Source organism: Ambystoma mexicanum, chromosome 8, assembly GCF_040938575.1.
Source record: "Ambystoma mexicanum isolate Mex_15411 chromosome 8, UKY_AmexF1_1, whole genome shotgun sequence".
In the NCBI taxonomy this organism is placed as follows: Eukaryota; Metazoa; Chordata; class Amphibia; order Caudata; family Ambystomatidae; genus Ambystoma; species Ambystoma mexicanum.
The window spans coordinates 1,307,887,978-1,307,913,833 of NC_090929.1; the positions used below are offsets into that span (position 1 = coordinate 1,307,887,978).

The window sequence follows — 25,856 nt, forward strand, 5'->3', positions numbered from 1 at the left end:
TGCTAAATGTATTCTAATTTAACTAAAAAGTAAAAATGTAATACTTTATAGAGCCATGCAGGTTTATAAATGACAGTAGTATCCTCATGTGCAAAGCCTCATGGATGGCCACCTCATAAATCATTTCAGTATCACGCACGTCCAAAATCAGAGAACAAAGGTGAGTCCAGAAATATGATTGAGTTGCGTGTGTTAACTAGGCAGAGCAGAACAGGAAAGCCATTAGAGGCTCCTCTGAACTTCCTACGGTCAGATTAATTCTGGGGTGTAATATGGAGAGGGTTCCAGAGGGTGTAATCTATGTAGTGCAAGCATCTATTTTCAAAATATTCGCTCCTGGGATAGAGTAAGGCCAGTGGATTTGGAGGGATGTAGCTCAGAAATCCTGTTGACAAGTAACTTTAGAACTCTACTAAGGTGAACCCTTCAGTGATGCTATTGTAGGTTGTCAGCCCAACAGATGGTCTTGACATCAGTATCAGTTCAGTGTATCAGCAGGAAAGTGTATTTTCTTCATGGCCAATACTAGGAGGACTTTCTGCTCTTTGCAAGTTATTGGCTGGCAGTCCTATTTAGATTTGGTTGCGGTAATCTAAGCTGCACATTACTCCAAGAGGAAGCATAGCATCGGCCTCAGAATTTGCATGTGGCTGATGGCCAACTTCTTGGCCTGGGGCATGATGGAGATATCTGTCAACATTCTACCCCGGTTTACTTGCTCTGGCCTGGGTCTTGGGGGGTATAGCTGGCCCCAATCCTGAAGATCAAATTAATTGGAAGGAAGAAGTTTAAACATTGTCTATGAGAAGCACTGTGATCATAGAGTTAATGATACAAAAAAGGGCTAAATACACTCAGAACGGGAGTTGACGAAGGCTGTTGGTGACCAATTTCTTTGCCATGACTGCCCTCAAGCCTGACACTAGCACATCACACACCTTCAATTACAAAAAGCTGCTTCCTATGTGTATTCTCAGACACATCTTTTCTTACTGAACCTTCCCACACAGAGTCGCCACGATCAATGCTATTGTCCTGTCATGCTTAGACTATGCTAACACCCTTTGGATGGGGCCCCTACATCACAACTAAGAAAACTCCAACAGGTACAAAATAATGCAGTGATGCTCCTTCTTGCTGCAGACCCTAGAGTTCACATCACACCTGCCCTCTGTGTCCTTCATTGGGTGCTGATCGGGCGATGATCCACCTTCAAGGCAATGTTCATCACCCACTGATCTCTCCACAACACAGGGCCAGAATATCTGCAACATAAACTCACATGCTACAGGCCCACCTAAAACTTGAGATCAAGTGCAGCACTCCTCCTTGTCATTCCAGTGACAAAATCAACCATAATAGGGGGCTCCTCTTTCTCATTCCAAGAACCCACCATCTGGAACTCAATTCTATTTACCATCCGCTGCATAAAGGATCACATCGCCTACCGGAAGGCTCTTAAAATCTGTCTTTTCCCTTCTGCATGCTGACTGACTTAATCCATCTCCTGGGTGATTATTACCCCCAGACAGGAATATGGGGGCACCTGATGAGTCGACAAGGTGCTAACTAACCTCGCTTGCAAAGGATTACAGTGAGGCCTTATGATATGTTCCACAAGACCGTGTTGCAAATAGATGTCAGCCTTGATTCACTGGTAAGTCTAGTACTCCATCACAATGGAACATAGTTGTATCCGTCCCAGGTCACAGCCACCCAACCGCATCCACCTGCAATAATCACTGCTCGACTTCGCTCACCCAAACACACATCACCACATCCAATAGAATGCAACTGAGTCTGATGAAAATATTTGGTCCAGCTGTGCACATAATCAGACTTCCTGACTCTCCTGACAGTCTGTCACAGAACACATCCTCTCATCTAATTTCCATGGGTTGCTATCAGGGACCTAGCCACTCCCTACCTACCTTCATGCTGGCTAGAAATGCACATGCATTTTAGAGTCCTTCCTCGACATCTCATATCTTGGACTATGGTCCTCTGAAAGGCGTACATCCCCACAGTGCTTTTAGGCCATAACCATTAACACACCCTACATTGCCAAGGACTGGAATAAAGCATCCACGCTCAAACAACCTACAAACCTAAATTAACCAAAACTAAGCAACCCTGCCATCAACCTAATTAGACTACTCAACAAAGAGATAGAACACCCAAGAACAATCTCACCAAACAGATCCACCCAGAAGAAAATCCCTAAATATGAAAGCCTGACAAACACTGCACCGGCTGGGACACACCGAAAGAACAGACAGCAATGCACAAGGCAAAATAGACAAACTACACTGCAGATTACTCAATGTAAGATCTATGGCTAAACACAAAACAGAAATCTATGACCTCCTAAGCGAGGGAGGCACAGACATGCTTTTCCTCACAGAAACATGGCTATCAGACAACTACAATACCATTGGTCACAAAGCATTACCAGAGAATTTCAAACTAATACACGCAAACTCCTTATCAAGATAAAATTCAACGACCAAGCCAATATAGTGTTCCTTCTGATCTACAGGCTGTCATCTTACAACCCGAAGTGTGCAACAAAACTTGCTGACTTCATTGCCAACCTCTACACCTACCATGACAACCTAATCGTTCTGGGGGACTTCAACATCTGGTTTGAAAGAGAGAATGAAATCACAGCAAACTCACTCTACACCCTCTAGGAAACACTCCATGTCAAGCACCCACAATGCCAGACACATCGTGGACAGAATCATCTGCAGAGACGGAAACAGCAAGCCAGTGCGCACAACCATAACTACCAGCCAAACCACACTTGAAACACACAAAACACCGCTCAGCATACCAATCACCCACATACAACAACAAAAACAACAAAAACAAGGACACTGGACCTCTCCCTTAGGGAAACAACAAGCCAGTGTGCAAGGTCAAACAACCAGTCAAACTCACGGTTCATTCATCCCCATTTTGTTTCGGGGCTTTTGACAAAAATGTTTTGCTGAAAAAAATCATCCGATTTTTTATTTTTATTTGGGGGAGTCCCCTCCAATCCCCCTTCACCTATTATTTATTCCCTATACACTACACCAACATATCCCTTATACACCCCCATATATTTCAATGATTCTTTTCAGTAAAACATGTTTGACACAAAATGCTGCAAAAAAGAACAGGCGAGGAATGAACATCGTACAGAAACGAAACTCACAACCAACATGTCAACCATTTCCATATAACAAACAACCGAGGCACTGGGCCTTACCCTTACAGATAAAACAAGCCAGTGCACACAATCAACTTATCTGCAAGCCAACACACAGATGCAAGTTTCTCTTGGTTCTGGATCTATCCTATCATTCTACCCTCCCTAACCCACCTGCCCTTTTTCTTTGCAGAGCCACGTGAGAGCCACGTGAGTGATCACCCCAACTGCAACGGTGCACAGTATAAGACAACATAACATAACACATCTGGTGACTGTTGATGACGTGCAAAAGGGGTAATATATCGACCTTCATGAACATAAGCAACCAATTGATCCGCAGTGGTATTCTGTGTGAGATTTTGGCACCCATCTTCATGAAGCTTCACCTGGAAAGTACCATTGGTCAAGAAGCAATTTCAATCCAAAGCATACATGAAGTATTTACATACATGCACCATTGTAAGTATTCAATGCTGTGGAGAGCTTGAACATGCAAAACTCTGCTCTCTGTCGGCTAGCCTTCCCACCTTGATGCTCATTACAGTAGATTTGATGCCCCCATCAGGGTAGGAGCCAGTATTATTATCACCCAGTAGATCATTTTTCTGTATGTGCCTGGAAAGATGAAAAGGGGCACAGTTTCTGGAGTTCTGGCAAAAGACAGCAGCAAAAAATTGGTATGAATTTCATCAGTGTATCTAGGCAGGTTTTATGTTTTTGATTAGTGAATAATGACATGATTTAAGCAATAATCACCTGTTCCATAACTGTACCAGGCAGAAATGGCCCAGGGCCTAAATTAATGCACAAGGACCTTTAACGAGGACCCCAGGGCAGTTACTAGTTGGTACATTCCGTGGAATTGGGGTGACAACTGTTCACCAATCTGAAGTTCTAAGAGCTATTAAAAAATAAAAATAATGCTCTGTTCCCTATGTGCATGAAAGGTGGCTCCCACCAAGGAGCAGGAATGCAAACATAGGGTGGATCCCCACTACCATTACAGCAGTGGTTTAGCAGAGGCCAGCAGTGCAGAGCCGTGAATGTAAGGGAGGAAGGGTCAACAAAAGAGGACATCTCCTGAAATGGTAAGGAGCTGTGGAGCGGGCAGAGTGGGAGGAGAGTTGAAGAAGGGAGTGAAAGTGGGGAAATCAGGGTGAGGGTGAACTCTAGAAAGCTGGGGGAGATGGCCAGCCAGCAGCGTGAAACAAAGGCTTGCATCAGAAGTTTTAAACCGCATTCCTAGTACGCTGATTTGGCGGCTTTCATCGACTGAGCGCTAATATGAGTGAAATCTCCATAGCTGAGTAAGACATGTAAGAACTGAGTTAAGAGGTGCGATAACAAGGAGCTTCAAGTTGCCAACCCTCAAGATGCAGATGTCAATGACAGGGATGAGAATTTCAAGAACTTTAACTTCTTGGTGATGTCAGGCACCATCACAGCGCTAAACCCCAAGAATGTACCCGCTTAAATCCGGTGTTGATGCATTTGGAGGACAACACAGAAAAAGAGGCATATACATAAATATCCTGGATACAAATGTGCTCACATACATTATTTCCGAACTGAAAGTCTGTATCAATCCACCCTATTTCTGCAAGTATATGGCACATGACATTGACAAGGTTACAAGCTTGTTAAACTTCATATAGCATCCTACTGTCAAACATTCTTAATTGAAGGGTAATTTCTATCTGGAGCTTTTGAAAAAAGGGGACATGCAAGGACAAAGTGTGCGCCATGAAAGGGCTGTGGGAGCAAAATTTGCATTGCTTCATAAAAATGAATTGTTTTACTGTCAGCTATTATCTCAAATTCCTTTATGGAAATAATGTGTATCCAATGAAACCTCTGGACATAATATCCTAGAACTTCTTCATTAACAAATAAGGGACATGCTTATCAGACACAAACTTTCTTGCTTTTTATTTCCTTAATTAATTTTCTGTTATGCAAATCAAACTCTTCGGACCCGAATCATTGAATATTTGCCTGGTTCAAAGTGAATTTGCACTGCTGAAAAGTGACTTTGCACTGCCGACACAAACCCTGATTTATGGAACCCTGCATGGTGCATTTTTGCAGTGCAAAGTCCGGGCAAAGTCAGCGCATAGTCATTTTTGCAGTACAAAATGACTTTGCCCGGACTTTGCATGGCAAAAATACACTTTTTGCACAGTTGCATGAATCAGGGTTCGTGTCGGCAGTGCAAAGTCAATATTCAGCAATGCAAATTCATTTTCAACGGGGCAAATATTCCATGAATCGGGCCCATAATGTAACTTTGACTAGTTGCTGCAAAACGTCATAATTAGTGAGTCACATCTCTGATCTAATTGGCTTAGAATATAATCAACATTTGTAGACAAGTAGGAAAGGGAGGAGGACTAAAAATGACCTCTAAAACATCTGAACATGTCAACGTTTTACTCCAGGAAAAATGTACTTTAAAAAAAACCATGACATAAGATACAACTCAATAATAACTACTGCGCACCTTTTAACACATTCGTAGTACTCCTATTCCAGACATCACGTGTATTGACTAGTTAGTTAGCTAGTTAGAGTTCCTCTTGCACAAAACTCCAATTGAACTGTATTCTCGACAACCTCACTTATTTGATGAACCCCAAGTTCAAAAGAATTTGAAAGAGGGGTTCATGCTTAGTTGAGATAGCAATAGGTGGCTTGACCTATCCTTCCACTCGCAATTTTTCCATTCGCATGGCCAAGCAGGGGGTGTTATCTGTCAGGTGGGCACTGCTTTTAAAAGCATTCAAAAAGCACAGCGAGTTGAGCGCTCATTCTGACATCTGCGCATACCTGCTAATACAGGTTTGAATCTCACCAGGACCAACTCAGCCTTTCATCCTTCCAAGGTTGATAAATTTAGTGCCATTCGATGGGATAATAATATCAACTATTATTGCAGCGCTTAGATACATGCGGGTTTGTAGCGCTATATAATACGAGATACTATTCCAATAAAAGCAACTTATCTTGGACTGTTCATTCTCTCCTGTAATTTAAGAGACTGCACAAACACACATGATGTAATGACCTCTGCTCTGGAGTACTATAAGGATGAGTAGTTGTTAAACTGCCTGCTCAGCTCCCACACTTCTACTAGCAGTGATCCCAATCATAAAAGTTAAATGGACACAGCTGTGAGATATACCTCCTTTTCCTATTGTGGTAACGTGGGCAGAGGGAAGGCTACTCACTCGTAAGTGGTGTGAATGTGATACAGTAGCAACCCAAACAACAAAGTAAAACAGTCCAAAATAAAGGAATGTCCAATCAAGGTTCTTTAGACAAATGTATATATTAATTAAAGACACCACTGTAAAAATAATTATAAAAACACAGTCAAAATGCACCCCTGAAAAGGAAATACAGAGAAATACAGAACATAGAACGATGCAGCACTCTGGGTAATAGAACAAGGGTTGAAAGGCAATAAGCAACCACAGTGGATTTAAAAGGATATATCTTTCATTGGGAACAGGTGCAAAAGGGATTTATCCAGTCTCTAGGACCCCAAAGGATGGACATGGAGAACAGGGTCAGTTCAAAGTACCTTAATCCAATGTCTGCACTCAACAGTGTTGAGCAGGACTTTGAGTGGTTATGTTTGTGGGTCGAATAGGTGTTGATGGCATCAAATTTCATTGGTCCAGGCAGTGAGTCGGCATCTAGTTGGGTGGAGCAGTTGCTCCACATGGCATTATGGTGGCATTGATCAATGCAGGTCAAATTATTAACCAGGAATTGAGCATGTTTCGAGACAATGAGCACTGCTGGTTCCGGTCGATGAGTGATACAGTGATCCACCGGTTGAAGACACGCAGCAATGCAAAGTCCTGGTAGTTCAATGCTTTGTTCGATACAGCAAGGTGAATAGGTGATGCTGGAACGGTCCGTCATTGAACCAATTCCATGATGAGAGCATCATATTTCACAGTTGAATGAATGTCAAAAGGAGCATTGGTGGTTCCCGTTAATTCATTAGTTCAAAGTTGTTTGATGATGAAAGCATGGATCTTGGCTGTTCTGACTCTCAAGATAATGTGAGACCCACTACAGCCCTCTAGGACTGGGATAGTCTTTTCAGGTTCTGCTCTCCCAATCTACAGAGGTTTTCATGCAGATTGGAAGGTCCCAGTCCTCAGTAACAGTCACCTCCAATGTGCCCTGGGAGTGGATAGTCAGAAGATATTTCCTCTGTCTTGGAACCCTCGTTCACCTCAACGACTGAGGGCTTTGGAAAGGTAAAATCTCCCAAAAGAGGTCCAAAATCATTATTTCTTAAATCCTGGATGGTACACAAGTGAATCAAAGAAGGAGTCCAGAGGTGATTGGAAAAAAGCTACTATGTTCACACTAATCACACCCCATTCTCAGAACCAAAGTATCAAAGGGTCTTTGGTATGCAACACCCAGGTGTGCGGCTAGTCCTGTTGTATAGGGTGTGCCCTTTGATTCCTGTTTCCCAGGACAGTACCTGCTGAGAGGCTGTCCTCCTGGAGAGAGGTGTTACCTGACCTCACAAAGGATCAAAAGGAAGGCAGCTCGACTGGCTCCTGCCATGCTGGTTACAGAGGCAAACAGTATAAAGAGAATACACATATCCTGACCACGGCTTGCTTGGCTCACAATGTGTTAGGACTTGTATGATACAGATTCAGATGTGGCTTTAATAATTCTATGACATACAAACCACTATACCCCTAATTCATGTATGGCTTATGTTTAAAGATTTTAAGTGCCACCAGCATGGTGATTTCCTATAAGTATGCCATTTGGAAACAGAGGTGTATATTTTGAATGCAGCCTTTTCGCTGAAGGGACATTTGTCAAGAGGGAACCTGTGACCTCTGAACCTGCTCTTTTCCACTGGAGACAAGGCACTGCAGGTCAGGATACTGATGTAACAGGGCACAGGTGTACACTATGCTTTTGGCATGGAGTTTGCTAAAAGGGGGTCTGGTTAGCAGACCATCCTTTCTGAGAAAGAATTACTTGCATTATGTTAATATTAATAAAGAAGCCAGGGCTTCGCTACTCTTGCCAAATGGCTGCACACACACCCACACACACACACTTTGCATGTGGCATTGTGGATCACGGAGAAAGCAGAAAAGGAAAATGGCATTCACATATTTGGTTCAACATCAAACTAAAACACCTGTTATTTTCTACTCATACATGGGGAGCATCTAAGCAGGACATTGCTATGACATATAAGAACACACACATAGACGTAGACTTTGCCCCTAATGCCAGTAATGCCACTATGCCAACACATGTCCATGCTGGCTGTACCAATATACTCTGTTATGCCCATGCAAGAGCACATTAACTTTGGCATTCCCATTAATGATAGTAATGACTCTGCAAGACACATCTACATGCCCGCTGTAGCAGTATATACCAGTTTACCACATAAGAACACATTCATGTAGACTTTACCTTCAAGACCAGTGATTCCACTGTAAGACATGACTATTCTAAAAAATGTGGTGTAATTAATAGTACAAAAGATAAACACTATCATTCTTGGTTGAGTAGGTGTCTGTGTGTTCTTTGGGGTGTTTGCTGGCTCTGCCCAGGGCCATGGAACCCCGATTTAATTTCTAGTGTGCTATACAAACCATCTACATAAACAAGATCACTAACAAATCGTATATATAGTTACCACAACGTTTGAAAAATCAAATATATTGCGTCACAACCCAATGATGAAGTAAGATTTGTGTTCGCTGTAGCAATGTTAGCCATCCAGCTGCTACAGCGTCTTGCTGAATATAGGTTGTTTGCATTTATCAAGTCATTTATTTGTACAGCACACATCCGATCTGAGTTGCACTGGAAAATGAGAGTGTATTTATGCCAGATCACACACTGAACCAGTGGGGAACCAAGATTTTATGTGCTGCTTTCTAGCAGCTCTAAAGTCTCAGGTATAAACCCACCTCTGGAAGCTCATATATGCCAGCCACTCAGATACAATATAATTTTGGCACAATGACTGGGATGGTATTTTAAGGTCAAAGTCAAAGGGGTTGGGTCAACATGTATGGTCCGTGGACTCTGGACAAATACAATGCTTTTAGGAAGAGGTAGACTTAGAAAAACACACAAGCAAGGGAGAACCCATCGAAAAGAAGCACACTCATAATACAAGAGAGGCAGAGTGAGTGATTTGTAGCTGACAAAAGCACTGAGTACATTGAAGGACATCCTGTGATTTGCTTTCTACCAGAGTGACCCTCGGCGGGCTGCTCACCGGCTACCACACCTCCATGCGCTTCTGTTGGTGCATGATCAGCTAAGGCAAATGGAGGTGAAAGACGCAATGGCATCCTCGTCAATGAAGACCAAAGAAGTGTTGATACTTGCATTAGAGCTGGCACCACACTACCATCCCAGAGCCACCGCCGTAATGACCAGAGCAGCACCACAAGTTCTGCTTGAAAAACAGCAGCTCAAGAGCTTTGCTTTTAATATGTTGATAGTACATCATGCACATCTGTGCTACCTACATCCAGTGTCATCAGTGTGCGCTTGCATTGAATCGTAAGACGATTTTCACAACACACAATACATGCGCGTATCGAGATCATGTTTTGTGATTGCTTGGAAACATTTTAAATAGCAACAATCACAAGCTTCATATTTTAAACAAATCTGATGCAATCATCCTAAAATAATATTATGATATCCCTGGAATTGCAGCGCCAGGGAACGCTCCAAGTAAATCATCAACAGATATCAAATGCATTTGTAGAGACGGAGATGTGCACATCGTCCATCGAGCCCGCCCCTCACCTCTGTCATATTGGAAGAGCAGCAAGAAAGCACTGTACATGACACCCAGTATCCTCCCAATACTGTATCGAAAATATGAGACGTTATGCGATCCAAGAACCGCAACACATGTACTCTCCAACTGAAGTGGTAGAAGGAAGTCTGCAGACACCATCAGACATGGAAGAACTATAAGTGAAGTCTAAAGAGAAAAGACGAGGACACACTGAAGCAATATACACATTCTCAAAGAAGAAAGATGTAACTAAAGTAACAAAGTACATAAACATGTGGATATGAAGAAATCATATACTGAGAAAATAAGTAAGAGGAAATAGAGTAGATGTATATATGCAGAAACACAAGGTAGATGAGACAGATAGAAGCTTGCTACAGTAGAAAATATAACACGGGTAAAGCAGCCATGTTGAGAAGATGGATGTCTGTTTTCGCATAATAGTAAGCTAATAACCCCAAGGAAGGAGACCAAGGCTGTAGAGCTGACAGGCACTGGAATACAGATTGATGCAAGAACAAAGAATATTTGCACTTACTTAGAGCCATTCTGCCTTGATTGCACTTCCCCTTTTCCTCTCCCTTGCACTTCCCCCTCTCCTTCCCCCTGCACTTCTCGCACCATCTGAATGACACATGGCCTAGTAGAATCATTTGTCTTGTCCTCCCTCCCTTGTCTTGTGGCACCTAGAAACACTTGTGTACAGGCGTGTTATAAATGCCTTATATCATATCATATCAAAACGAAAGAAGGAGCAACATTCTATGCCAGTAATCACATTTTTAATGAACTTTTCCTTAATTCAAGGTAGAATACCTGGAACCTTGTACTGGACCATTATTGGAGCCTTCCTCAAAATGACATGACTGCACCACATCATATCTCAGTTATTTTATCCTTTCCCATCTCCATGTATTATCTAAACTAAAGAAGGATGAGGCTATATAGGAAATACATGATTTGAATATTGCTCCAAGATTGCAGTCAATGAGGATTTTACCACAGATTTGGCATAGAAGCAGTAGGGTTGGGCACATTGGACAATAAGCCTTTTATCGTCAGATGACGATGTGACATCTGCAGAAGAAGGTGGGTTCCGTTTCCTGACACAGCAATAGTTGTTAACACAGTAGACTACAGGGTTGTGCTCCAGCAACTAAAATGCACAGCTCTTTTATATTACCAAGCACTGACCTGGTTTTAATATTTCTTATCAGCTCCATAATTGACACTAAGGGCCTGATTCACAGAGCATTTTTCAATGTGATTGCACCATTATGAAATACTTTTGTGAATCAGGCCCTAAGACTTTTCATCAATTACTGGAACCTTCCCATATATTTGATACATTTATTAGGTTTATTTATTTATTGGACATTTGTGTGGCACCTATACACAAGTGTTTCCAGGTGCCACAAGACAGGAGGGGAGCACAGGAATTATAAGAATACAACAAGGAAAAAGAAAACAGGTATTTTGGCCTTGTGACAATCCTACCGTGCAAGTGCATGACAAGGCAATAAGTGAAATGGGGGTAGAAGGATAAGTGCAGGAGAGGGGTGCCCCTACGGGGTGGGCAAGTGCTGGTCAGGTCTGGTCAAGGCGGCAAGTGCCAGAGGAAAGAGGGGGGAGTGCAGTGGACAGGTGGCCCAGGTTGGGAATAGTCTTGAAAAGGGAACCCGAGGGCAAGTGCTGGCAAAGGAATGCTGACAGGGACTGGTGGGGGATGGTCTGGTCGCAGTGAGAGGTGTAGGGTTTAGCAGAGGAGGGGGAGAGGGAAGGAAGAGGAGAAGAGGCAGGTCTTGAGAAGTTTCCAGAATTTAAGAAGATCCGACTCAAGTCTGGGGGGAGGGAGGCTGCTCCAAAGGGGGTGCTAGGCGAGGAGAGGGATCTACTTCCCACTCTCTGCTTGGAGAAACGTTTGACCTGCAGAGAGTTGGAGCCAGAAGATCGAATGATTCTGTGTGGGAGGTATTTTGGAAGAGAAAGCTGGATGTAGATAGGTCCTAGGCCGCAGACAGCCTTGTGGATAATGCAGTCACCAGGAGCCAGTGGAGAGATTTTAAGGCTGGAGAGATGCCCCGCCCACCTGGTGCCTTCCTGCATGCCGCTCTTTTTCACCACTTAGCAAGCCCTGCCCACCTGGTGCCTTCCTGCTTGCCGCTCTTTTCCACCACTTAGCAACCCCCACCCACCTGGTGCCTTCCTGCTTGCCGCTCTTTTTCACCACTTAGCAAGCCCCGCCCACCTGGTGCCGTCCTGCTTGCCGCTCTGTTTCCCTACCTAAGGAGCCCTCTAGCCTCTTTTCCTTTGCAGATGGGGAGCAGCTGCAAGTGGATATAGGTCACCTGTCCTAAGCCCCGCCCACCTGGTGCCTTTCTGCCTGCCGCTCTTTTCCACCACTTAGCAAGCCCCGCCCACCTGGTGCCTTCCTGTTTGCTGCTCTTTTTCACCACTTAGCAATCTCTGCCCACCTGGTGCCTTCCTGCTTGCTGCTCTTTTCCACCACTTAGCAAGCCCCGCCCACCTGGTGCCTTCCTGCTTGCCGCTCTTTTTCACCACTTAGCAAGCTCTGCCCACCTGGTGCCTTCCTGCTTCCCGCTCTTTTTCACCACTTAGCAAGCCACGCCCACTTGGTGCCTTCCTGCTTGCCGCTCTGTTTCCCTACTTAAGGAGCCGTCCAGCTTCTTTTCCTTTGCAGGTGGGGAGCAGCTGCAAGTGGATCTAGGTCACCTGGCCTAAGCCCCGCCCACCTGGTGCCTTCCTGCATGCCGCTCTTTTTCACCACTTAGCAAGCCATGCCCACCTGGTGCCTTCCTGCTTGCTGCTCTTTTCCACCACTTAGCAAGCCCCGCCCACCTGGTGCCTTCCTGCTTGCCGCTCTTTTTCACCACTCAGCAAGCCCCACCCACCTGGTGCCTTCCTGCTTCCCGCTCTTTTTCACCACTTAGCAAGCCACGCACACCTGGTGCCTTCCTGCTTGCCGCTCTGTTTCCCTACTTAAGGAGCCGTCGAGCTTCTTTTCCTTTGCAGATGGGGAGCAGCTGCAAGTGGATCTAGGTCATCTGGCCTAAGCCCCGCCCACCTGGTGCCTTCCTGCCTGCCACTCTTTTTCACCACTTAGCAAGCCCTGCCCACCTCGTGCCTTCCTGCTTTCTGCTCTTTTTCACCACTTAGCAAGCCCTGCCCACCTGGTGCTGTCCTGCTTGCCGCTCTGTTTCCCTACCTAAGGAGCCTTCCAGCCTCTTTTCCTTTGCAGATGGGGAGCAGGTGCAAGTGGATCTAGGTCACCTGACCTAAGCCGCGCCCACCTGGTGCCTTCCTGCCTGCCGCTCTTCTTCACCACTTAGCAAGCCCCGCCCACCTGGTGCCTTCCTGCTTCCTGCTCTTTTTTACCACTTAGCAAGCCACGCCCACCTGGTGCCTTCCTGCTTGCCGCTCTGTTTCCCTACTTAAGGAGCCCTCCAGCTTCTTTTCCTTTGCAGATGGGGTGCAGGTGCAAGTGGATCTAGATCACCTGGCCTAAGCCCCACCCACCTGGTGCCTTCCTGCCTGTCGCTCTTTTTCACCACTTAGCAAGCCCTGCCCACCTGGTGCCTTCCTGCCTGCCGCTCTTTTTCACCACTTAGCAAGCTCCGCCCACCTGGTACCTTCCTGCTTGCCGCTCTTTTTCACCACTTAGCAAGCCCCGCCCACCTGGTGTCTTCCTGCTTCCCGCTCTTTTTCACCACTTAGCAAGCCACGCCCACCTGGTGCCTTCCTGCTTGGCGCTCTGTTTCCCTACTTAAGGAGCCCTCCAGCTTCTTTTCCTCTGCAGATGGGGAGCAGGTGCAAGTGGATCTAGGTCACCTGGCCTAAGCCCTGCCCACCTGGTGCCTTCCTGCCTGCCTCTCTTTTTCACCACTTAGCAAGCCCCGTCCAACTGGTGCCTTCCTGCTTGCCGCTCTTTTTCATCACTTAGCAAGTCCCGCCTACCTGGTGCCTTCCTTCTTCCCGCTCTTTTTCACCACTTAGCAAGCCACGCCCACCTGGTACCTTCCTGCTTGCCGCTCTGTTTCCCTACTTAAGGAGCCCTCCAGCTTCTTTTCCTTTGCAGATGGGGAGCAGGTGCAAGTGGATCTACGTCACCTGACCTATACCCCGCCCACCTGGTACCTTCCTGCCTGCTGCTCTTTTTCACCACTTAGCAAGCCCCGCCCACCTAGTGCCTTCCTTCACCATCACTGTCTTGTGGCCAATGCTGGTTTTGACTTTTATGGACTTCATTCATTCACGGTGCGTCACTCTTTCTCAACTCTCATGCTGGACTTCCTTTGCATCTTGTACTCATGGTGACCCTGAATCATGCTGTTCCCATCTTCATCTTGTATCCTGGCTTGCAACATTATGTGTTACTACTGACTTCTGCAATTGTATTCGCTCTCCACGCTTGCTTCTCCACTCTTTTTGACTGCTTACTCTATTTTCTCTGCTCCTTTCCCTTCTCCCTTTTCCTATCTCCTCCCCTTACTTTCTTTTATGCACTTACTCTCTCAGAATTGTCCCTGGACCTAATATGATAGCAACCTCGTCTGTTTCCTCCACCCTCCCATTACTGTTTTTTTCCTCCCCACCATGCCTCCAGCACTATCTGAAATGTCGTCAGGCCTAGTATGATAGTCGCTTGTTTTGTTCCTCCCCTCTGCATTTCCTTCCCACTCTCCCCCTCCCTTCCTTGTCTATGTCTTAGCACTTGCACTATCTGAAATGTCCTCAGGCCGAGTATGATAGTTAATTTCACATCCTTACTGTTCATGGCCTGTAAGAATGTGGTTGTATTTTCCCTTGTTCCCTCCCTTGCCTTGAAGCGCTTTGAAACACATTGTGTATAGGCGCTATATAAATAAACGATCATAATAGCTCTGCATTTTTTGAAAGTGAATAGTCGAATTTGATTGGATAAATGGATACCTGGATGGGCATGTGAAGAGGTATGTGTTGGTGAGTGGATGAGTGGGTAAATGCGGGGGTATGGCTAAGTGGATGCATGTTTGAAAGCATTTGGATGAATGCATGAATTCCGTTCTATGGGTGGATAACAAGGCATATTGGGGGAATTAGGAGCAGAAGTTGAGTGTTCTTTGGGAGATTGGCAGTCTTTGAGTCTCAGGAGGACAACATTCCAGAGATTTTCTGTGAGAAGCTGCAGAAGGTACATAGATATCTCCTCGGTCGGAACATTGACCATCTGAGATATTTATTGAGATTCAGCCCTGTGCACTCCATGTTTCACAGATCTCTGTGGTAGGAGCATACACCCACTGACAGTTCTTAGCTGAGTAGCGAGGCTGCCAGAGAATGAACTGTCTTTGGGGGTTGGGTGTAATAATGACAGTAAAGAGTAATAATAACAGTTTATATAGCTACACACTACGAACAAGAGTCTCTTTTGCAATATGAATAATTAGCATTTGGTAGTGACCACTACAGACTGGAATCCCATAATATGCTATTTGTATTTCAATGAGCGGGAATTCCACATTTGTTCACAGGCGCCTTTGGATTGGGGAGGAGTATGAAATGAACTACTGGACGGGGACGGGGCGGGGGCAGTGGGGTTGCAAGGAAGTGTACACATTCTCTTGTTTAAGGTAAATTACTTGGCAGAGGGATGGGAGTAGAGGTGAACAAATATGATATATCTGCTGGCATCCTAGTAACACAGCAACATAGTGATAATGGTAGAAAGGTTGAGATGCCGATGAACAAGATGCACTAAAGAAATACAGAACTGTCCTGCCTTTTGAAATCTTCACTAGCTCCGCCGCCTTTCTATGCTATTCTTGGAACATTGACCAAAGTACGCTGCATGATACCCACTCTGTACCATCGCAAGAGTTCGGCATAGCAAAGTCTCACCCTACTGGGACCATCCTTGGTAACCACCCCTTATCAACAGCATAGCAATGCGTAGCTATCATGTATCATTCTATGCCTGAACTATCCCAGGACACCAGCAAGGTGCAGATAAACGTACATCACTACTTACTTGAAGCACTGAGGGTTGCAGGATATCACAGAGCACCTATCAGTCATCACATCCTGTCTGAACCTCTTGAGGAGACCAGCTTTGCATGGAGTACCTTTCATTTTTCCCTACCTGGTCTACACCAGAGCACTTTGCACTCTAAGCTAAATGTATCAGCGCGGGAAAAAAACAGATTGCACTCTGTCTAAACCATCCCAGGACCATACAGTATATTACTTGCCATCACCTGGTGGCTGAGCAATCCCATGTCAAGGGGACAATAAAGAGCACCTTTATATCAATGCACACTATCATGACCTCGGCACAGAATATCCCCCATACGACTCTAGCTGACCCATCCAGGTTTCCAAATACATATTTGATGAGCAGCACCTGAAAGCTTCTCTTGGATAGCAGGCATCATCTTGCAAACAGGGAATACCTCGAGTACATAGTAGCTGCCCATCGAACTATCACACGAGCAGCAAACTATAACTGTTTGTCCATTATATAATTTCTTTATTCCTTTAAAATGTATTCTACAAGTGTCAGTGTGTTCCTTTATATACATTCCCAACACAGACATACGCCATTTCACATAGCTATGTTTGTAAGGCCCAATATTACCTCAGAGATAGCACCTGGTAGCTCTTGGTGTTAAGATAATGAGGCTTCTCCAAACTGTAAACAAACGTTAGCGCGCACCCAACAAATTCGATTCCTGCAAAACAATAGCACCTTTATTTATAACATGTCTGAACTGTCTCAGGACAACTTTCATCACATGTCACCATAGCCTGCATGAAGCGTTAATGGAACAATAACATAAGGCTTTGTTTGAGTTCAGCAGCAGGGGACATTACGGCAATGCAATACTGCCTTTTATTCTACTCTGTCTAATCATCATGGGTTCACAATGGACAACTTCCTGTCGAAGCATCCCTCATCGTGTACAGTTTACGTTTCATTTTAGCCTACATGTCTGTTCCCATGTTTATCATGTTCATGATGCTGACATCTGTACTGACAGTACACACCTCATTGACATCTGCTGCAAAGAGTTACTGGACAGGAGTCTACCAACCATTTACCAACCCATAATGGGGTTATGTCAAGAAAGCTGGGGGTAACCTGGGCGATCAACTACCATTCACCCTCTCGCTCATCCTGAACCATGATGAACTCTTTCTTTGGGACACACTCCAACAATGCCCAGTGCACTGCTTGCACTCAGTGTGCAGCTGCTGCAGATGCAGTATTCTTCTGTTGGCTTGTGGTGAAAGATTAACAGTTGTGATGCTCGCGTGGGGCATCAAAGCTAACCCGGTCTCTTTAGCAAACACCCCCAGTAGCCCTCGCCAGAACCCTTCCCAAAATGAATTTTAAACAAGCATTGACAAAGCCAACACTTTTGGTTTGTGTATAGGTATTAGATAGGCATTTACCAGCCAGTGATATCCTATGCCCACAGGAAAACACAGTTTGCCAGGTGTTAACATATTATGGCCAGGAAGTACCATTTTGATAGTGCTTGGCCAATGCCTACACCAAACCCAAAACTGTTGGCTTTGCCAATGCCACTTTATATAGTGTCACAGTGCAAAGATCTCACAGAATAAATGTACAATCCTGAATCACAATGTCCATGTATACCATGTCCAAGGTGGGTAACACCCAGAAGTGTGTGTGAGTGAAACGATTCTCTATATGGCAGTGAAAGATGCTAACGAGATGACGTTAGTGCTATAAAAACAAAAACTTCCTAAACCTATGGAACATGTTCAAGATTTATGGAAAGAGCTGCAACACGAATGAGTGATTATAAAAGCATACAAAACAGTGCAACTTTAGAGTGCCGAAGGGGGACAGTGAAAGCACAGTGCTCCCCCAAACTCAACCCACCCATAAAAATCCCTTTGCAAAAACAGCCCAGTCCCATGTTGACTTGGGGGGTGGAGGCAACAGTGCCTATTGACTGATGGTCTGCACTCCCCCCTTGTTGGAGAGGTGTTATGCTATGGAGCCCTTGAAGGGGGGTGCAATGGTTGCTGGGAAAGTTGCACAGAGTGAAACGTAGGTCAGCCCAACTACTATGGTGGGTAGGGGATTATAATCTTCATATAGAGGTAGGGGGATAGAGGGATCACAGATATGTGAATAACACGCTGTACAGTTTTAGCCACACGTCTTATGAGGAGTGGCTGACGTGTTTAACATGCATACAAACTGGTGGAGAGGGTGGTGAGTGAGGTGTCATGTACAGACCTGGTGTTTATATACTCTTATATAATGACATTTAGTTCCTCTCTTAATGCTTCCACAATGGGAACTAAATCTCTGGGAGATAAAGCCATTTGCAGAGGAGCAGACAGTCTGCTCATGTGGGGAAGCCAGGATTAATTTGCATGTATCCATGGAGATGGCTCTAATGTTCTACCCCAACTGCTCATTGCAACAAATGTTCACAATTAAATTACCACAGTTCCAACTAGTAGACCACTTAAACAGGTCGACTTGTTCAGACTGTTTACCACTTAAGGACAGACAGGAAGATATCTACAAGGTGAGGAGGGGGCTGGGGCTGGAGGGTGTGTGGGAATGCATGGTGGTGATATGCTGGTATGGTAGGAGGGGTTTATGCTGGGAGGGTCTGGGGGAATGCCTGGTAGAGGTATGCTCTTCATTGGTGGGTGAGGGTGGGACAATGCATGGTGGGGCTATCCTACTAATGGGAGGAAGGGGATGAGGCAGGTCTGTGGGTAACAGGGGCGTATAGGGAGTGGGTAACTACAAAAGGGGAATGGAAAAAGGATGGCAGGTGGTGCATAAGAGGGGTAGTGAGCAATAGTGTCCAGCTGGAGTAATGGGGATGGGCAGGGTGGGCACAACACAGGACCTCCCTGAAATGAAGAAAAAGGGAGATTCTGGAGGAGAGAGAAAGGAGTATAAAGGGAGGTGTATGGATTCGTTTTTGGGAGTGGGCCGATCTTCGCACATGTCAACCACCTGGGATCAAGGAATATGCAACTGCTCCTAGGGAATAATAGGGGCACAGCAGGTGGAGTGGGCAAGCAGTTGTGAGGAAAAGACGTTCGATCACTTGGTTTTCTTTATTTAGAAATGGACCCATTTTCATAGCCGCTTCACAGCATAAGATCCCTCCAGCTGAGAGAGATCTGTGCAGTTCAACGTCTTTACTCCTGGAGACTGCATGGTCATATGGAAGACCTCCACTGGAGCCACGCAAGACATCCAAGGAGCAGGGGCGGGAGATGAACAAATGTAATAGAACCCCCCCCACCCATATTGGAAAAACAATGTGAGCAGCAAAAATGCTGGGACTGGTAGGTGAGCAGTAGTGCTAAGTAAGCAGTGGTAAAGCTAGATACCACACAGTTTCTAACATCAAAATATCCCTGCACAAACACACATCCTGAAAATTAGTATGCAAGAATGTGGCAGTGATGGTCAGGTGAAGACCAGGTGAAAGCAGGACAGTTTCTTTATTTCTGACCCTCCACCCAGCATTTCTTTACAGTGGGGTCTCAGCTTTAATTGCTTTCTAGTGGGGTGCAGAGGCAGGGTGGTAAAGGACTGGTGGTGAGATGACTTTGGGAAGGGGTCTCTGTCCCAGAATATAGCATCGAGCAATCCCACCGAATGCATGGTTCCACTGGTAAAGAGATTCCATCACAGCAGCATTCCCACCATAGATGTGATCTGTCCTGATGTTGTTGCAGGGACAGCCGTCAGTGCCTAGCACTAGGAGGACGAGGCTCGGTCTGGCCTATAGGCAACAGGGCAATGCCCGGACCAAAAACACAAAATGACAGTGTGGGCTAGTTTTTTCTGTCAAATTGGGCCATTTTATTAGAAGGGTTTGATGAGTGACTTCACCATTTGGCTAGTAGATTTGATCAGTGTTACTGAATAAATATTCTTTAAAATGAACAATTTGCATCACATTTTATCAAAAACCTCCCCCTTGGGTACTACTCAAACAGTATTTCACAAAAGGAATAAATTGCCATTTGCAACTGTGAGACACTTTTTCATTGGTGCCTGTGACAATTTTAAGGGACTGTTGTAGCTAGCTGCATAACCTGAAGGTTTGAATTTTGTTGCAGTCCACTCTGCCTTTTTACCCTCCCAAGGTCAATACATGAGTGAGTGAAAAGTGCCAGTAAGCAATACATACATATGAACTTTTAAAAGGGACGGATGGAAAAGAAAAATAATGATGATGTGGGAGTGCTGGATGAGGGGGATAGTAAACAGAGGTGTAAAATACTTGAGAAACAATCTATGCTGTCCTGTATTGCAAAAAGAATGAGTGTTTTAAAAGGAGGAACAATACCTTTCTATATGCTCTTGGTTAACCCAGAAAGGCAGTGTACACATTTTCACAGCCCCTTCAAGAATCAAAAGGTTTTGGCTCAACATCTCCAATACATGGCCAGGGATTTCAACATGTCTGCGTTAGAATGAAATACAAAGCCCTTTATTGACAAGAGAAAGCCCACAGGCCCTTCCAAAGAAAAGGCAAGCATTTGCAAAGCAAACAGTTCTGACTTGTGTGTATGCATGCAATATGTTTTTTCAATGAACAGCAGCTACAGGTACTACTTGGGCATTTTGAGGTATTTTCTTTTTTCCTGTATTTGGTTTGGTGATATTTTGTTGTTGTTATAGTGGTATCTTTGTGGTATAGTGGTGAGCCTAAATTTAGAGAACTGTCCGATTATTGTTCTTATAGCGGGATCACTAACAGCATGTACATACTGGACTTAGTACACTCCCAATATTGACTCTATGTTACTGCAGTATTTTATTTACAATACCCCTTTTATGTCCTTTTGGCTTGCATCTCAGAATACATTCACACACATAACATAGCCCTTCTAAAACCCAGTGTACACGTAATAAAGTCAAGTTACCACAGGCAGTAGTACAAACTCACTATTGGTATTTCCCCGTGCCCTGTGTCACCATCATAGATTAAAAGCACAATAAAAGTTCTGAGATAATTCTTCGACTTTAGAATTGTTAGTGTTTATCAGAAGTTAGAAATATGCAAAATACAGGCTTCATATATAATGCAAAATGTTATTTTTCTCTGCAATGAAAGGGCCTTGCTATGCTAGATTGCAAAGTGTTCTTTTTTTAATTTTTATAAATGAGCCTTCAGGACAGTGTATTTTGGTAACTAGCCAGTGCTGGGTGGAAATTAACCTTGAGCTTCTAACATTCTTGGCAGAGACTAAACTTCTATTACATTTCTTTGTTTGTTATTTTGTTTATTAATTTGTAATGTGCACCGGACCGTTAGGTAACTGGGTGCCACAGCATACACGGTTACTTCAAGCTTAATTACAGAGTGAGGACAGATACATACATATAGGCAGTAAATAATCAGCAGATCTAACTTATGAATATACATAATATACATAAATATACATAGGTGTAACTACAGGAGGGATCCGTGATGCAGATGAACATGAATGCAATGTGCATTGTTAAACAAGAGGGTCGTTAGAACGTAGCCATGTGAGGGTGTTACGCCTGAAGTTGTAGTAAGATTGGTCTTTCCTGAGGTGAAGTGGGAGTGCGTTCCAATACTGGGCCGCCTTAACGGGAAAGCTGCTTCCGGCTTTTTTTTGTTTCTAAATCTAGGTATTAGAAGACAGTGTGAGCTGGCAGTTCTGGTAGGACGGGTTGATGTTCTTCGGACTATTCTTTCCATGAGGTAGAGTGGGGCTGCATTGAGGCATTTGAAGGTAAGTTAAGCTGTTTTAAGTGAGATTCTATCTCTAATTTTTAGCCAACGGTATTCTTTTCTCATATTGGATATATGTTCTCTGGTTTAGGGCCGTTCTCAAGGCATTGTTTTGTAATATCTGGATTTGTCCATAATGTATTTATTGGCTCCCAAGTAAAGGGCATTACAGTAATCTAATCTAGAAAGTATAAGGGCATTAACTAGGATAATGCAGCTGACTTGAGTTAGGAAAGCTCTGCATGGTCTAATAAGTTTACGGGTATAGGCAGTTGACGACGCTAGAGAATTTACCTGTTTCTTCAATGTAAAGGTAGAGTCAAGGTAAAAGCCTAGTGTCTTCACTTCTTTAGCTACTGTAATTATATTGGCATCAATGTTAAATGCAGAATAGCCAGGATTGATTTTTTTTAGGTTAGCGGCTGAGCCGAGGAGCAGGATCTCTGTTTTCTCATCGTTAAGGCAAAGGCCATAGGTTGCCATCCATGCCTGAATGCTAAGGTATATTTTGTTTACCAAAGCTCTATCGGAGACAGATTTGCCCGAAAGGGGCATGAGGATCTGGGTGTCATCTGCATAGTTAGTGTAGGTGACACCCAGTCTGTCCAATTTGTCAAATAAGGGCTTGGTAAAGATATTATACATAGCTGGCGAGACGCAAGAACCTTGGGGTACCCCGCAAGCTGTTTTAATAGGGTCCGCTGATGCCAATGTGGAGAAAACTCTCATAGCTCTATTGTCTTAAATGACTTGACTCAGGTTGTAGCCTCTCTAGAAAAGTTGGCCGCCGATGCAAGTTCTTCACACAGGACTACGACTACATGGTTCACCAGGCCAAAGGCCGCCGACAAGTCAATGAGGAGCAACAAGGCAGTGTTTCCCTTGTCATTGAGCTTGTCAATCTGTGTTTTGAGATCTATTAAGGCCACCTCTGTGCCATGTTGTGGTCTAAAACCAGATTGGCGGGAACCTAGGAGATGATTAGTTTCAAGATAATGGTGGATTTGTAAATAGGCCACTTTGTCTATTATCTTGAGGAGGAATTTTGTCGCATGAATGGAAAAAAAATAAACATAGTCATGCATATTTCAAACTACACTGTACAGTGCAACGTCTAAAAAAACAATTAACCCACTCTACACTATCTGATCACAAATCATTCACACCTTATCTCGCTTCTCACATTGACTGAACTCACCAACGATACATTCTTTAAATTTGTCCTGAGCTGCCACTGCCCCGTCCAACTCCCTCTTTGCCTGAAACGAGTCCCATGTAGTCTTCTGTCAGACTTTCTGCCTGCACACTACGCCTGAGGGTCAGCGAAACTCTTCCAAGATGGCTGACAACCAGGAATCCGAAGCCAGAGAGTGCGAAAGTCCAGCAGCCTGAGATAGTGAGAGAGTGAGAGAGTGTGAGAGAGCCCAGCCTTTCCTTCTGTAAGCCTTTGTAAGCCTTTTTATGAGACCTCCACAGAATATAGATCCGACCTACATAAACTGTAGAAATGGTTGCCCTTTTCTGTGACCTCATCTGTCATTCAAAATCATCTCCCTTTTTGTCAATCAGCCAATCCAAGAATGTTCTGACTGTGTTCATCACGATTGCTTAGAAACGTAAACAATAGCTACATCTCAGTGCTGTTTTCCTGCTCTGAATATTTTTTAAACAATGCAATGTCTTTAGCAGAACGCATCTCACATTCCACACTTCGGATTTGTCATTGTGCCCATTCAGATACAGTGCAGCTTTAAGCCAGCACATTTAGTTTATTTCATTTCCAAACTACAATTAATTTCCATTAATCCGCACCAAGTTTTTATAACCGGCATGGACTGATTTGCACTGAATGTTAGTATGGGGATCTGTTAGATGTTAAATGGATAAGGTAAATTAGTATGTTAGTTTCACCTATGTTTTAATTTCAGTGCAACTCAGCCCACAACTCTGGTATCCTGGTGCAAAGTGATAACACCCTGTTCCTTTATTTTTCTAGCATGTGTTCTGTGCATTCCCAAAATTGACATCTATTTGATTCAGCCTGAGTCTCACCCATGAGTTACACACATAAGTCTCACGCCCTTGGCGCTACTTAAAATTCAGACTTTTCCTAAAATGTGGATGTTGAAATGTGGAGCTACCCTTGTTGAAATTCAGAATACATTTCCCTACAGGCATATGGTGGTAACAGCTGGTAAATAGTGAGGTCCTGGACATATGATGGAAGTGATTATCTAATACCTGTACACAGGACAAAACTGTTGACATTGCCAATGCTTGTTTATAACAGGTAGCTCATTTACAGTTGCATTAAAGCAATTCATTCGCAGTGCTTATAAACAACGCTGAAGCCCTATGCAGTACAACGTTTGATGTTACTGCAGGCAGACCAGCTCAAAGGGACTAAGGGGGAACTGTTTTGATATGATATGATAGGTTATTTATAACACACTCAATACCCAGAAGTTGCTAAGCACGGACCAGGGATCAAACCTGTGTTGCTACGTGTTGTTTTGTCTTGCTATCAAGGTGAGCGCCTTGCCCCTGAGCTATCCTCCCCTATTTTTTGAGCGGGTTGGAGCAGGTAGTGGGTGGGAAACGCCACAGGGACCAGCATGGCTGTGCGCAGACAATGAGTGAATAACCAAACAACATCTACAGGTTGCGGGTCCTTTCTCACAACTCATCTCCCTCCAATCTGAACTCCCATAAAATGTTTTCGGCTGATAGGTGGTGCTTTTGTGGCATCTAATATCGAAAACTAAAAAGGATCTCTTTTTGCCTGCCCCCTTGCCAGGACCTTTAACAGAACCTGTGGCCCAGGATAGGGCCCCCCTCAGCTCCACTCTCTCATGAACCATGCTGCTCCACCTGTAGGCCCGTGTTCTCTGCCCCTGGGAAGCATAGCCATGTGCACAGTGGACAAAATGAAGAATGCCACTCCACATATTTGATAATAAAATGCGCTATGTCAATCTATGTCGCTGCACACAAACAATACAATGATATTTTAAAATGAGATTGTTTTGATCGTTTGTCATAATATTGCACATTAAGCATGTCTTACGCATGGTAATGCATAATTATACGTGTGCTAATTCAGGCAATTATCTTCTCCTTGCGGCTCATTGTATTACTCAAGCAGTGATATGGTTATTTTTAAAGTACAATGGTCTGGAAGTCCATGAATGAGTGTTTTTCCCCCAGAGGCATCCATCTTCTCTCAGCTCGTGCGTGCACTTAGCCTTTTGTCAAAAACATCAGTGCAATTGTGTTCTTGTGGATGTTGGAGTTCCAACCACAACAATGAAATGGGTTTGCATTGTTAATTTAGTCATTTCGAGCAGATGGAGTAATGCGCGACTTTAAACAATTGGCCGTCAATCACAATTTCCCAAACCCTTATTCCGTCCATATTCCATGGCGAAATTCAACTTTAGGCAATAATGAAACGAGGTATCAATGACGAATTTCAACATTCATACAATTGATGCGAGATGTTCTCAGAAGAATTAGGTTCTCCGTAGGCTCTGCTGGGATTCAAACCTGATTGCAGGCTCCGCACAGATCTCCGCAGGAAGCCCTTCGCTGGCTGAGATATCATACGGGTATTTACTTTCGCCATGCTTCCAGATATTACGCATTCAAATCTGACTTCTATTAGTGGGGTTTCCCGTAAGCCAAACTACATGAGCATGGATTTTATTGTTTTTCTGCTGCATTCTCACACTCTGTCGTGCCCTACAATGTTCATGTACGTAACGTAGCCTATTGTTTCAGACTCTAAATCTGTATTATGCAGCGCCTTTGCCGACCGGAAGAAGAGAACCGCTTCGATCCATAGAGGGTGGCCGCCACATGCCCGCTAAAGAGTGGCAGTGCCACTGGCACACAATATCGCTTTATATTTTGTAATGAAATGATAAAACATAAGTAAGCATTAATGTACCAGTTTTTAATTGGTGTATGCATACGTTTCCATTTGCCCCTGTATTTCTGGAGTACCACTGCCCACCCCCACCCAGCTCTCTCTTTCTCTAGCATG

At 44.3% G+C, this 25,856-nt stretch overlaps 1 protein-coding gene across 2 annotated transcripts in view; it reads left to right on the top strand.

Moving 5' to 3' along the window:
• Nucleotides 1-25,856, top strand: part of STK32C (serine/threonine kinase 32C) — a 2,128,976-nt gene that overhangs the window by 282,354 nt on the left and 1,820,766 nt on the right. The gene's annotated exons all lie outside the window — the stretch shown is intronic.